The following is a 14,676-nucleotide window of genomic DNA, read 5'->3' as shown; positions in this document are numbered from 1 at the left end:
CAGTTATGAATATCAAGCCTCAGACTGCAAATTGCTACCCCACCGGCATAAACGAGCACACATCCACACACGGGCACGTCCACTGAAATCACTGGCAGAGCGGAAGGGTAGAGGAAGCAGAAAATCTCGCTGGAAGGACCTAGAACACAAGTGGTAGGACAGTGCCCACAAGAAGGCAGGGGCTGAAGGGGCCGTGGTGGGTAAGGGAGCACAGCTAGACCCATGCCGCTAGCAGAGGTTGAAGCTCGGGAAGTACATTTTCATATACTTGTACTTTCTCCACTACCCAGAGATCCACTTCCACAAATTTATATTGTAACTTCACATACTTATTTTGGAATTGTTCATAAAAAAGAACAGGTTTCCTTTCTTCTTCTTTGAAAGCTTTTTTCCAAAGAACATTATTAATTTAGTAATATTGCTAAATGACTATTCTATTGTTATTAAAATTACTATTTTAATAACAATACAGGCTCTGGAATTCTTCGAGTCCCTGCTCTGCCACTTACCTGCTGTGGGTCCTGAAACAAGCTACTGAACCTCTCTGAGCCTTTATGGATCCGTAAATTGGAGATGATAGGGGCTTCCCTGGTGGTCCAGTGGTTAAGACTCTGCACTCTCAATGCAAGGGGAATGGGTTCGATCCCTGGTTGGGGAACTAAGATGTCGCATGCTGCACGGCACAGCCAAAAAATGGAAATGATAATAGTAATCACGTCAGAGCTCTATTCTGAGGGTTGAACGCGAAGTTCAAGTAAAGGGCTTCACTCAGCACCCAAGAAGAAGAAGTCACTATTCAGCCAACGTTACGTCCTTCCCTTAGTAATAGCAGTGTTTCTTTCCAGGAAAATACAGAATATACTTCCCTAGATGGTATCATATCTACTACTGAAATACCCTATTATGTTTTTCCTTCCATTTTCCTCAGTCTTCCCAAAACAGCAAGTATACACTTGGTTGTTCCATTTTAATGTTTGAAAACCATAGATTTATCCAGATGAAGTGATGAATTCTGTGAGCAGAAGGGATTCAGCAAAGGAACGAAGAATCACCTTCTGAGGCTGTGGCCCCTGGATTGGAGGGGGAACAATGTGAAGATGAATTTAAATGCTGGAATGGCTCTGCAAGAGAACTACACAATCTCCTTTTCAAGAAGCTACCAGTACAGGACAGTTTTATAACAATTTTACCAAGCCGAGGAACTGGGAATTGTTCCCCATGCGTTTTCTAGGCCCCCTCAAGGCCTGGGTGCTGAAGGCTTCAATCAATGTGAGGCTAGAGGATGTGAGCTGTAGCCCAGATTTCATGCCACATAGCAGAGTGAGGCTTTCTTCCAGGAGTCTTTTCCATTGTTAACGTGTAAGAAACATTAATGAATTCCTATCTCAAATGTGCAGAAGCCTCGCACAAAGAGAGAAGCAAGCCTGTCCTCTCCCTGCACTCTTCTAGCTCTGGATTAAGAAGGTACAACTTTCAGGGCTGCTGGGACAAGGGTCCCAATTCAAACCTTCAGTCTCTGCCCCCATTAAAATTTAAAACCAGATTCAACCCATTATAGAGTGGCACCAGAGGACTGCAATTTTATCCAGCATGATTTTTATTAGCCCTGCAATTTCTTAATGGGCTCCCCCGAGGGCTGGCTGGTAGAATCCTGCACTACCTGTCCAGATTTGCTACAGGCAGCTTAATAAACATGGCATCTGTCCTGTGACAATTGTCATAACCTCCGACCAGGGTGCAGAAGACAGAGCTAAAGGTTAGCAAAACCACCATTCAGGTGGCAGGGTGGGGAGGACGCTGGAAATTGTCATCTGAAGAAAACTACTGCTCCCTGGGTCTGCGGCTCCTCCAGCCCGGCCAGCGTTCCCAGGAGCCAAGCCGGCAGCTCGCCGGCTCCTGCAATCAGCATGTTTTACACATCTCATCAGTGTCACCACTCCTGACATCTCATTATGCACCAGAGGTGGAAGTGGACAGGTATGGAACACCCGAACTTTTCCTTTTCTTATTATTTCTGCAGCTCACCATGAAGCTGGGAGTTAATTAAGTCCTGTGGGACAATCAGTGTCTTTTTTGCTAGGTTAAATTACGTTATATACAGATGCAAAAAAGAGAAGAAAAAAATAATCCCTCAACTCTTTCCTGGTTAATAGAGTACGTTAGAAATATGATGATTCCAAACTAGAAGGTGAAGTCGAAGGCTCCTTAGCATACAACGTTTCTAATGAAGTCATATGATGAATCCACCAGGGATCTCCTTCCTTAAGGATCTCAAAGCACTTTCAAAAACACTTTTAAAGAACTCCTTGCCTCAACTCTGAGAGAAAGTTGACTGGGGGGATGATAGTCAATCCTATATTATAGGTAGGAAAATTCCCTCAATCAGACTGGAGGAGAAAACTTCCTTTGGATTTGTAAAATCTTAGACTGAGAAGAAACCTTCAGAGGTTACAGGATCAGAGAATGTGAGGATGGGACCTTTCCTGAAAATGATCTAGTCCAAAATTTCCCAAAATGTTCCCCAGGCAGCAAATGGGTATTGCATGGAAGCAGGAAATAAGTAAGATTCTTGTGAGCACAGAGGTCTGGGAAAAGCTGAGTTCAACAGAATGAAACTACCTTCCCCTTAATGTGGACTTCGTGAGTGAGTCTGCAGCGTTTCCCAAACTTATTTGACCCCAGACCGTTTTTTCTAACGGGCCATTCTTTGTTACTAATTGTCCACAGAACCCACCTTGGAAGATGCTGCATTGGTCCCATTGCTCATTACAGATGAAACTGAGGTTCTCCCAAGGACTTGCCCAGAATCACACAGGTAGGTGATACCCAAGCTGGGAGGTAGGACCCAGGTCGTCCACTCTCAGACCGACCACTGTCCCACACTGCCTCTCTGTCACTCACAGCACAGAATCACCTGTGCTTTCCTGTCCCTCAACGAGACATGGGGTGTCTCTCCATATTACCTTCAGCACACCCATCCTCAACCCTCTCTCAGCTGCAGCTTTCTGATGCCTCCTTTCCTGGGCTCCTGCCTCAGCACTGCCCTGCATCCACTTGCATCTGAGCTGTCAGTACTAACCTGGCGTCGGGCCACACTTCAGCCAGCGGTTCTGACTCTGATACCAGCCCTAAGGGATATCTCATGAGACAAAGTGGCAGCTAGGAAATTTACAAAGCCTCAAACAGCCCTACATTTTCTCCTGGATTAAATCCACACTCCTTAGTTTCACACTCAAGACAGCTTATGTTTCCCAACCTTTGTTTCCAGTGACTCCCTTCCCCATTAATTCCTTTCAAACTTTACACTCCAGCCAAATACAATTACTTATATAAAAACCATATTTTCCCACTTCTGGGATTCTGTAACACTCGTCTCTTCACTAGTATACATTTTCTCCTTATCTCCCCTTATCCTTCAAATCCTCATAAATTTAGGCCCAGATAAAATGCCACACCTTCCAGGGAATTTGTAGGTAATGCTTTTTCCATCCAGAAGATTGCTTGGCCTTCACTGACTTCCACAGTAAAATATGAATACCTTTATTATCCCATTTATTACATTTTGCTTATACTACAGGTATTGGGGTTTTTATATCTCCCCTACTGAAGAGAACATTCCACACAGTAGGGGTTATTCATCTGTAGAATTAACCCAACCTTTTCAAAGTTTACCGAATTACTTTATCCAAGCCCTTCATAGTTGCAAAGTCTTCTTTGAAAAGGGAACTAAGATCCCGCACGCTGCGCGGCATGGCCAAAAAAAAAAAAATGCTGGCACCCTGAGAGTGATCTGTAAATGATATTTGAGAAGGGTTGAGGACAATAATCTTATCTTCCCAGTGTAAAAGTACCTTGCCCTCTCTGCTGGCCATACTGCTGTATTTGCTCGCCGTCTTAGTAAAGTCATCATGTGGTGTCCAATGCATACTCATTGGTGTCAAGCAGAAACAGAACAAAATATATTTGCTTCTGCTTGGCCATGCATACTTTTCCCCTCTGGGAAGTAAAGAAGTTAAATAGCAGTGCCTTCAAGCGACTGGTACTGGAGCCATGAGCCCAACAGTCCAGGCCCTTGCTTTTGACATTAATTCATGGAGGGGCCTTGGTCAGTTGACTCTGTCTACTCCACCCCGTGTATATATAGGTATTCATTACAAAGGGACACTGGGAGGATTAATTAATATTTGCCAAGCATTTAGGAAGACCCATTATGAGAAACAAACACTATAACAGACCATTTCTTTCCCTAGATTGCTCTTTTCTTTGTTGTTAGAAGAAGGTTAGAACTGAATGATGAGCCATCCCCTTTGGGAGCTGGTACATCATAAAAACGACTACTGTCATTTTGAATCAGGAAGATACACATCACAAAAGAAACACATAACTGGTTTTGAGGTCCTGCAGGCTACTGAAGGTATGTGTGTTTTATGTAGTCGTTATGCTTTCTCATTTGCTTGTTTATTTGTTTGTTTCTTAAAGCAAACACTCTACATAATTCTAAGGGAGGTTTACCAAACTCTTTGTTTCCTTTTCACTTGGCCAGATCCCTTATTGGTGCCTTGTTCTCACCCCCATCAAAATTCCATGCAACAGCAATGCCTTAGATTATCACAAAGGACCAGTGAGGAGAATCAGAGGAAGAGGCCTTAGTTTAGAGCCATAAAGACAAAAGTGAAGCCATTATGGTCAAGTGTTGGCTGACCTTCCAATGTCTATTCCCCTTCATCAGTAGCCCTAAGATTTTCCTTCCAGGCATCACTGCTGTCATATTCTCACCCAGGTGCTGGGGGCTGGGATTGACTCTGTTCCAAGGTCCGCAATAATTGGCCAGAAGCAGCCGGCAGATCCTATCACCCTGAGCACAAGGCAGTATGGTCACATACAATGACTCAGTTTGGACCAATGGGTCATGAAGAGACATTTGTTGAGGGCTTTTGGAAAAGAAACTTCCTCCTTCTGAAACCACGCCCATAAAAGACCCCTTTATTCACACGCAATGTAGATAGGGGAGCAAGCAGCCCTGGGCGCTACTGGCAACCATCTTTTGCCCACAGAGGAGGCAGCCTTAGGTTGACTCTGACCCCACAGAAGGCAGGGCAGAGACATGGGAAGAGCTATCTCATGAGTGAGCACGGAACTATTGAGTCAGGCCATGCCTGACTCCTGACTGAGCTTTTCTGTCCCATGAGCCATTCTGTGAGTCACTTTATTAAGTCCACTTGAGTCGTGTTCTTTTTCCCTTGTGATTGAAATCTTCGTAATAAGATTTTCTTAGTAAAATTTAAAGAAAGAAACGAAAGAGCATAAGTGTAATGGAAAGAAACGAAAGAGCATAAGTGTAATCTATACATAGATTCTACAGGGCTATGGATATGGATAGAGACTACAGTATAAATATATGCTCTGTTGGAACAAACTTTCTTCGTACATAATGTTCCAGAGTGATTCTTAGGAGGAAATAAACAGAGATTCAGCACAGGTAGAGATACCAGAAATAGCCACATCGATCCCCCAAACTCCCACAGTTTGCAACAACACTGCAAAAGAAGATGATTAATTTCTCAGCACTAGAAAATTCCACAGAGGATCTTCAGGGCATCAGGGTGAAAATGGAAGCACACCACCAATGAAGGGGGAGGAAAGTGGGAATTCAGAGTCTGGTAAGGAGACTGGCTTTACCCCGCTAACTCCCATCAGGCCATAAGTTCTGCCTAATGGCCCCATCTCATAGTCCAGCTTGTCATCCCTGCCACCAAGGACATAAACCAGGACATCATTCCATGTGGAATCACAGAGAAGAATTAAAGGCATCATGTGGAATGCAGTGAATCAGCCACCAGGCTAAAGGTTAGATGGGGTCATTAGTCTATAGCTAGGACTGGCTAGATGACGTGCAGTAACGAACAACCCCAAATCCTCATGGGCACAACACAAAGTCCACTACAAATGTTGGCAAGTCTCCAGGATGGAATAGCTGTCCTCTATAAGTTGACACCACACTCTGGACCATTTAGTCATCACGGCAAAGGAAAAGAGAGGGCTGGAGAGTCGAGCCCGAGACATGAAGTGTCTCTATCCACACGCTAAGCAAGTGACATGGCCCATCACACTTCAAAAAGGGGTGGGAGTGTGCCAAGCTTCCTAGGGCTCAAAACAGATGAGAACTGGATAGTGGAGGAGACTACCACACAGGGAACTAACTGCAGAGCTGCTGTACGTTCTTAGTTAAAAGATACGGTTCTGGAAAATCAGTTAAATATCCATTCATCTTGGGAGGTGACTAGCACTTAATTGTTAGGCACTTAGGCTTAACGACCAGCTCAACTCTGCTTCCAAAAGCATCTCCCTCCAAAGGCACACACCCCTGAAGACAAACACTGAATAAAAGAGGTGGTTTAAAGGGAAGAAAAGGAAGAAGAGAGAGAAAAGAAGAAAAAGGAAAAGAGGAGAGGGGAAGAAAGTGATGGGAGGGGAGGGGAAGGGAAGGGAAAAGGAAGGAGAAGGGAGAAAAGAAAGAAAAAGAAAAGGAAAGAAGAAAAACCAAAAGGAGAAGAAAGGAAAGGAGAGAAAACAAAAGAGAAAAAGTGTTTGGGGATTTCAGTAATACAAGAAAAAAAATCAATTAGGGAATAGAAAGCAGTTTCAAATTAGCCTCTAACTAGCTATACACATTATAAAGAAAATGTAAAATTTGTTGCATCACTGTATTGCACCAATTTTCTAGGAGAAGCTCCTTAAACAGAAAGTAGGGATTAAGTTAAGCAGTAGGGTTTTGCTCTTTTAAAAGCCAAATATCAGGGGCGTGAAAGCTAGTTTGTAGTCAGTAGAAGAATGAATAGAGTGAGAGACCTGCAGAGACTTGGTCTTGTCAAATCAAGTAACATTCTTGAAGACTCCAGCTTGAATCAAAGCACCTTTAACATTAAGAAACCATCCCTAGTGCCAATGATAGTAAGGTAGTGAGTATGGGCACAAGGAAGGGGCTGGCTGCCCACCACAATACTTACCTACATCCCTCCTTTCCCTTCCTACTTGTGATCTGTATCAGCTGCCTACATTTACTCACCACTCACTCATTCCTTAACCCCTCAAAATCTGTTTTTCCTCCCCAACAATACTGTCCTGCAGCCTCAAGCATCACTAAGGACCTCCTGATCACAGTACCTTTTGATGTGCCTCATCACCCCTTCCTTCAATCTCTCCCCTCCCCTGGCTTCCACGACACTGCAGCAAGAGTTTTCAAAGATACTTTCAGCAACAGAAACCTCCTTTCAAATGAGATCTTGCTTGGAACTCCTACTGACTACCATAGCTTTATAGTAGACTTGAAATCGGGCAGAGTAAGTCATCAAAGTTTGTTCTTTTTAAAGGTAGATTTTGCTATTCATTACATCTCCACAGAAATTTTTAATCAGCCTGGAAACTGCTACCAAAAAATAAAGTTGGGTTGTTTTATTGGAATTGCATTGTCTCTAAATACTACTTAGGACTGACATCTCAACAGTATTGAAAACTCCAATAATGGATCTCTTAATGTTTCCTCTGATTTGGATTCATTAAGCTTTTTGGATCTATGGGATTGTATTTTTCATCAAATCTGAAAAAATGTTGGCCATTATCTCATTAAATATTTTCTTATTCCTCCTACCTCCTCTTCCATTTCCATACCTACCTACATAAGCAACCCTGAGCCCCAGCCTCCGATGGCTCCCACAGGGAGACTGCTTCTCTCTGCCTGAGGTCTCTTTCCCTGGAATACTGTTCTCAGACAGAAAGCTGCTCTCCTTGTGTGTTTCCCTTCTCTCAAGGATCACAGCCTTGTGCCGTCTATTATCCAAAGCCTGAAATATATTCCAACTAGTTTCACAGTTGTGTACAGCAGGAGGGTAAGTCTAAAATCATCACTCTCTCGTGGCCAAAACCAGAAGTCTGTCCATTCACATTTAAGAGCAACGCAGTAAACATCTAAGTGGATGATCTGTATAAGCGGGATGTCATGAGGCTTCCAAATGTCCAAATCTGTGGGTCTTTACTCGGGTTTAATTGCTCCAGAAAAGTATCTTTTAGTGTCCTTTCTGGAAAGAATAGAACATGAATTGCCAGGATGCTGGAGCTGGGGGCAAAGGACAGAATTTCATGCCGGGTCGGGGAAGGCTGACCTCTTTTCAAAGAGTAACCAGATCTTCCAATCATCTTCGAGATTCTCCATCCCCTCCTTCCCCGTGCTTGATATCAGGCACCTAATTAATCAATCTGTCCATAAATTATGCCCCTGCTTCCTGGAGGAAGGAGTAGGAAAGAGATGTCTGCTTGGGTCCACCAGTAGCAAGGTCCTGGGCTCCAGACACTCTTTATCGAGGATTTCAAGCAACCCCTTCCTGCCTCATGACCGTTTCCTGGTACCTAAATTTCTCTAAATCCAAAGCTCTTCTAGGGCCCAGTAGAGCAAACTGTCTTGCTTTTTATCTAAATGTCCCTTCGCAGGAACTTAATTTTGGCTTTCCTCCTCCCCATGAAGTCCTCCGCATTCTCCCATATACTATCCATCTTCACATAATGCTGTGTATGTGCTACAAAAATCTCATTTTATCAAAAAGGGAGGTTTATGCCTCTGTTTCTTGTCCTCCTTTTATTATACCTACTTGAAACAGGAGGTTCCTGCCTCAGTTTGGTTAAGAGTTCATTGTTAACTACGTTAAGCTTCACAGCCATATTTTCACCCATTTTTACTCCGGTTTTGCTATTTTCAGGTTCTTTGTTCATTACTGTTTCTTGTTTCTCATATCATCTTCATCCTTGGATTCATTTTATGGTTTGCCAGAGCATGTGATTTTTCAGAGAGTGCACAGGGGTGATAAACGTTCTGAATTTTGTATAGCGTACATGTCTTTATTTTGTTTCTGTTCCAGATAGTATTTGATGGGGTATAGGATTCCAGGTTTAAAATCATCTCCCAGATAACTTTAATAGCACTGTTTCCAACTTCTTTTTCCACTGATATGGCAGATCAGATGTTCAGAGAAACCTCTTCAAGTTATCACAACTGAAATTGCTAGGTGAAACATCTGGATGAGTGGAGGGAAAGTAAAGGGATTCCTTCGAGGCAGAAATGAGGAGAATGCTGTTTTCCCTGCCCTTTTCTTCCTTCTTTCCCTGAGTCTGTCCTGGAGTTTCAGAGTTGCCTTGGGTTTGGCCAAGTTTAACAAAGACCCTAATACTCACAAAGGACCATACCCATCTCCTGTCCCCAAGCAAATAATCCCCTTTTTGTTTTGTGAGCTGCTCTTAAGACTTTGTCTTGAGAGCCACAGAGCCACCACTCTGAGTACACAGGGACAGAGAAAAAGAAAGGGAGAGGGAAAAGGAAGGGAAATGGCCCTTGTAGTTCTCCCAAGCAATCCTTTCTTCAGTTACCCTGATACCTGCCCTATATGACTCTCAAGTTTGGAATTTCTCCTGGAGCTCCACTGAAAAGTATAGCTGACTCTTTCTATCCATTTTCTCTAAACTGGCTTTGCCTTGTGTTTATTCTGCTGTGATTTCTCTACCCATCCAACCCAATCCACTCTTTATCCTTCAGAAATCCCTCAAAACCTCTGGCTGTCTTATGGCACCTTATTGTGTTCTCTAGCACTCTTAGATTTTTGCTTTTTCTAATATGTTTTCTCTTGTTTCATGTACCACGGCGATACACAGTAGGTATAATCAATGTCTTCTGAAGAACAGACAAATGTACCTGTGCTAAAATGGAAAGATGACCATGATGCATTCACTCATTCATAAATCCATTCGTCCATTCAATAATTTTTAACAGGATCTGCTGTGCATTAGGCATAGTTCTAAGCTTTGGGAAACAGCAGTGACAAAACAAAATTCTTCTTTTCAAGGAGCTGATACCCTAGAGTATCAATAGGTTTTTTAAAAATACAAGTTGAACAGTATTAATGACACAATAACATCTTTGTGTGCAAATGAGTGTACGTACACCAGGGTGTGTGAATGTGTGTGTGTGTCTCCTTTCAGATATACTCTTCAGGGGATGGAATAGGAGAAGCAACATATGAGAAGGCTTCTTTTAACTGCCTTTATTTGTATTTCTATATTGTTCATTTGTACAACTGATTCAGGCTCTGTTCTAGGCAGTTGGGATACACCATCAAACAAAGCAGGTAAGCATTTCTGCCTTCCTGGAGATCATGTTCTAGCAAGAAAAGTCAGATGCAAAACAATAAAAATAATAAATTAGTATCTGGGGCTTCCCTGGTGGTGCAGTGGTTGGGAGTCCGCCTGCCGATACAGGGGAGACGGGTTCGTGCCCCGGTCCAGGAGGATCCCACATGCTGCGGAGCGGCTGGGCCCGTGAGCCATGGCCGCTGAGCCTGTGCGTCTGGAGCCTGTGCTCCGCAGCGGGAGAGGCCACAACAGTGAGACGTCCACGTACGGCAAATAAATAAATAAATAAATAAATTAGTATCTTACATAATATATTAGCAGGTGATAAGGACTATGGAAAAAATAAAGCAGACTAAGGAAAACTGTAGGTATGATATATGGAGTGAGCAGCACTGGGTTGTAACTTTGTGGTAAAAGTAGGCTTCATTGAGGAAGTAACATTTCAGCAAAAAGCTAAAACAGAGGGCTGTACTTGAAAAGGGATGGAGAAAGATGCTCAACATTGCTAATTATTAGAGAAACACAAATCAAAACTACAATGAGGTACCACCTCACACCAGTCAGAATGGCCATCATCAAAAAGTCTACAAATAATACATGCTGAAGAGGGTATGGAGAATGGAGGAACACTTCTACACTGTTGGTGGGAATGAAAATTGGTGCAGCCACTATGGAGAACAGTATGGAGGCTCCTTAAGAACTAAAAATAGTAGAGTTGTCATATGATCCAGTGACCCCACTCCTAGGCATATATCTGGAAAAGATGAAACTCGAATTTGAAAAGACACATGCACCTCAATGTTCACAGCAGCACTATTCACAATAGCCAAAACATGGAAGCAACCTAAATGTCCATCGACAAATACCACTTATATGTGGAATCTAAAACCTAACACAAATGAACTTGTTTACAAAACAGAAACAGACTCACAGACATAGAAAACAAACTTACGGTTACCAAAGGGGAAGGGGGGAGAGAGAAGGATAAATTAGGAGCTTGGGATTCACAGATACACACTACTATATATAAAATAGATAAATAACAAGGATTTACAGGGAACTATATTATCTTGTAATAACCTATAATGGAAAAGAATCTGAAAAAGAATATATATATACATATATATGTGTGTGTGTGTGTGTGTGTGTGTATAATCAAATCATTTTGCTGTACACCTGAAACTAACACAATATTGTAAATCAACTCTACTTCAATTCAAAACAGAAAAAGAGACAGTATTTTAAGCAGAAGACAGTATTTTAAGGAGGAGACAGTATTTTAAGCAGGAGGGAGAACAGATGCAAAAGTTTCAGTGTGGAAGTGAGCCTGGCGTGTTCCAGGAACAGCAGGGAGCTGCTGGGCCTGGACAGACCAGGTACAGGTGACAGAAACAAGAGGTGAAGCCAAAGAGGAGTTGGAGGTGGGAAGCTGGTGCAGAGAATGGCCCTTTAGATAAGTGTAAGGACTTGCTTTTATTGAGAGAGAATTTGGGAGCCACGGAAAGGTTTTGAGAGGAGTGTAATTACCTGACATATTTGGAAAGGGTCACTGGGGCTCCATTAGAATAGACTGAAAGGGGAGGCAGAGGGAGAGGCAGGGAGACCAGCTCTGTAATCATCAGTAGATGATGGCGGAGGCAACAGCCGTAGACTTCCTACAAAGCAGTCGGATGAAAGGTACAGACAACAGAATTTCCTGATGGGTCTGACATGGGATTCGGAAGATCAAGGATGCCTCCACAGCCTGAGCAACTGAAAAGCTGCCATCAACTCAGTTCAGGACTATGGTGGGGGGAAGAGGCGCTAGGGGAGAGCAGCAGTGGAGATCAGGAGTTCAACTCAGAACCTGTTAGACTTGAGATGCCATTTCGGTATCCAAGTGAAGATGCCAGGAGGCAATGAAGTTTGGGAATCGAAAGTTCAGGAAAGAGTTCTGGGCTGGAGATTGCAATTCTGGAATCAAGAGCATGGATATATATAGATATATAGATATAGATATATAGATATACATCAAACATCTGAAAAGACCATTGGGAAAATTGACCGATAATTTTCCCACCTCCCACATTGAATTTTCAATCTCTCTGAACACTTTGCCGAACACAAGTTATCGAGTGCTGACTATTGCATGTGTCCCCTCCCCTCCACTCCCTCTGCCACTTCCCTCCTTCGATTACCTCTCACCCATCTCCCCTCCGTTTCCCAGGGCGTCCCACACCCAGCTACCAGACCAATGTGACTAAAGCACGCCTGGGATCTTGCAGTAACTCCTTGAGGACTACTTGTCACCTGATGAATTAAAGGACAAAACGCTGAACCTGCCATCACAATCTCATCCTAGCCCATCTTTACAAACCTACGACTCACTAGTCCCCTTCATATACACCATGCTCTTCACACTATTCCTGTGGGTTCTTGCCTCAGTGCCTTGTGTATCCTCGTTTCGCCACCGAAAATACCTTTCCTCTGCATCCCCGTCTGCCTGAACCCTGCCCATCATTCCTGGCATAATACAAATGCTGCCTACTTACCTTCAGTTGACTGCCCCATCTGAAGGTAACCTTCCCCACTCTGACCCTCCACTCTAGGGTAAGGGGAAGAGCATGGCATGGGCAACAGTTCCCAAAGTGAGGGCAGCAGGACAGATACCAGCCCCCAAAGAAATTCTGGGAATAAAGGGCTCTGTGGACAAACAGGTTCAGGTAATACTCCACACTACAGCCCTCTCCTAGAATTTTACATTATATATTCACATACTGAATGCTCTCAATAAACATATATATATATATATATATATATATGTTTTATATATAAATATATATATATATATTTAATCCAACTTTCATAAATGTATTTGAGTTTGGAACCCTTTTATCCCAGAATACTTAACATTCCATGGAACTAGTGTTCCAAGGTTCTCACATAGTACTTGGACCTAGAGACCAGAACTCTAGCCCTGATAAAGCATCTGGCAGTGTTGGTTCTTCCCAGGCCCAGAAAAGGCAATTGTGTACCTAAGGTCCCCAGACTTCCCAACATCTATGGGACAACCATATATCCCAGGACTGGAGTTTCCTAGGCACTGACATTAGTCTAGTAGGTTTAGACACATGCCCCTCTGGTTCCTAAAGATTAATTGCCTTATTTCCTCCACAATGACTTATGGCTGCATGGGTTATGATGCCAAATTACAGCTGTGTGATTTATCAGATCACCTCTCTTTATGGACCTCAGTTAACTCATCCCTTGCTGAGTCACTGATCGGATGGTGTCCAACATTACATCCAACTGTGATGAACTGACTCTTCATGTCCTTCTTTGAACCTCACCTACCTCCATACATGACCTGTCTTCCCTATTGCCCCCTAAAGAGGGGTCTCTTTCCACATTTTTTTTTCTCTTTCATAGTAGAGGACCTTGAACATGATTGGAACTCAATAAATATATGCTGTATAAACATTTAAAGATGACAGACTTTTAAGGCCCTCAAAAAACTCAAAATTAGTCTTTGAGATGATGGGAAATTCAATGAAATCTAAGAAGTGAAATGATCTGGTCAAAGCAGCAAGCACTATGGAGAAAGGATCCTGTATCATTTTCTAGCACTGAGACTAGCAAATGAGCATGGACAAGAACAACGAACACTGGACATTTACTGTGTGTGACGTGCAGTTCACAGCGGCTCACATGCTAGAATCCTCATACCAACCCTATTTGCGGGGGTGGGGTACCATTTTTCTCCCCACTTTACAGATGAGAAAACTGATGCACAGAGGGGCTAAGTTGCCTGAAGTCCCCCAGGGGGCAACTGATGTATTCCATTCCCAGCAGTCCAGCTCAAAGCCCCTAACCCCTCTGCTACCTGCCTCTTCCTTCCTGTCACCGGCATTTGCTCAGAGGTGCACCCTAACAACCCAGCTTATTATTCCCCAGGTAGAAACTGAAGCCTGGAAAGCCTTAAAGAATGCTCAGTGTCCCGCAGCTGGCCTTCAGCCCACAGCCCTCTTTCTACAATTCAATGCTGATTCAGCAGCCTCACTCACTACAGTAAACATCACTGCCAGCCAACTGCTGAGAAGGGGCACGGGCATGAAGAGGAGGCTGTGATTAGGGGACCATAGTGCTGCAGATAAAGAATTAAAGCTATCAATACACTGAAAGGAAGAGGTGAATTTGGCAGGGGGGGACACAATGAAGGAAGAAGCAACAGCCCTGTGCAACAACCTGAAGGTTTGGGAAAGGGGTGTGAAAAGCCTAGGAGGTAACAGGATGGACAGGGAGACCCCGGGGGACGGGGGGTGGAAAGGCAGACAGGGAACAGCTTAGAAAGGACAGAAAAATCACATTATTTGTAACTGCACGTTTTTTCAGCACCAGCCCAAAAGTTATAAAAAAACAGGCCTCACGAACCCAGGAGGTACAGTTTGGGATTGCAAAGGTTTCATCGGAGCAGCATTCATGAGAGGATCTCCGATAGCGTGTGTTACTTAATAGGCGCTCAAT

The 14,676-nt window shown here is 43.4% G+C and overlaps 1 protein-coding gene across 2 annotated transcripts in view; it reads right to left on the bottom strand.

Annotated features, from left to right (window-relative positions):
* Nucleotides 1-14,676, bottom strand: part of PKHD1 (PKHD1 ciliary IPT domain containing fibrocystin/polyductin) — a gene marked incomplete at both ends in the record, with an annotated part of 425,783 nt that overhangs the window by 327,457 nt on the left and 83,650 nt on the right. The window lies entirely within an intron of this gene.

The sequence above is a fragment of the Grampus griseus genome, assembly GCF_964374135.1.
Source record: "Grampus griseus genome assembly, chromosome: 10".
In the NCBI taxonomy this organism is placed as follows: domain Eukaryota; kingdom Metazoa; phylum Chordata; class Mammalia; order Artiodactyla; family Delphinidae; genus Grampus; species Grampus griseus.
Note: the sequence above shows the minus strand (reverse complement) of the source record. Positions and strands in the feature narration are given on the sequence as shown.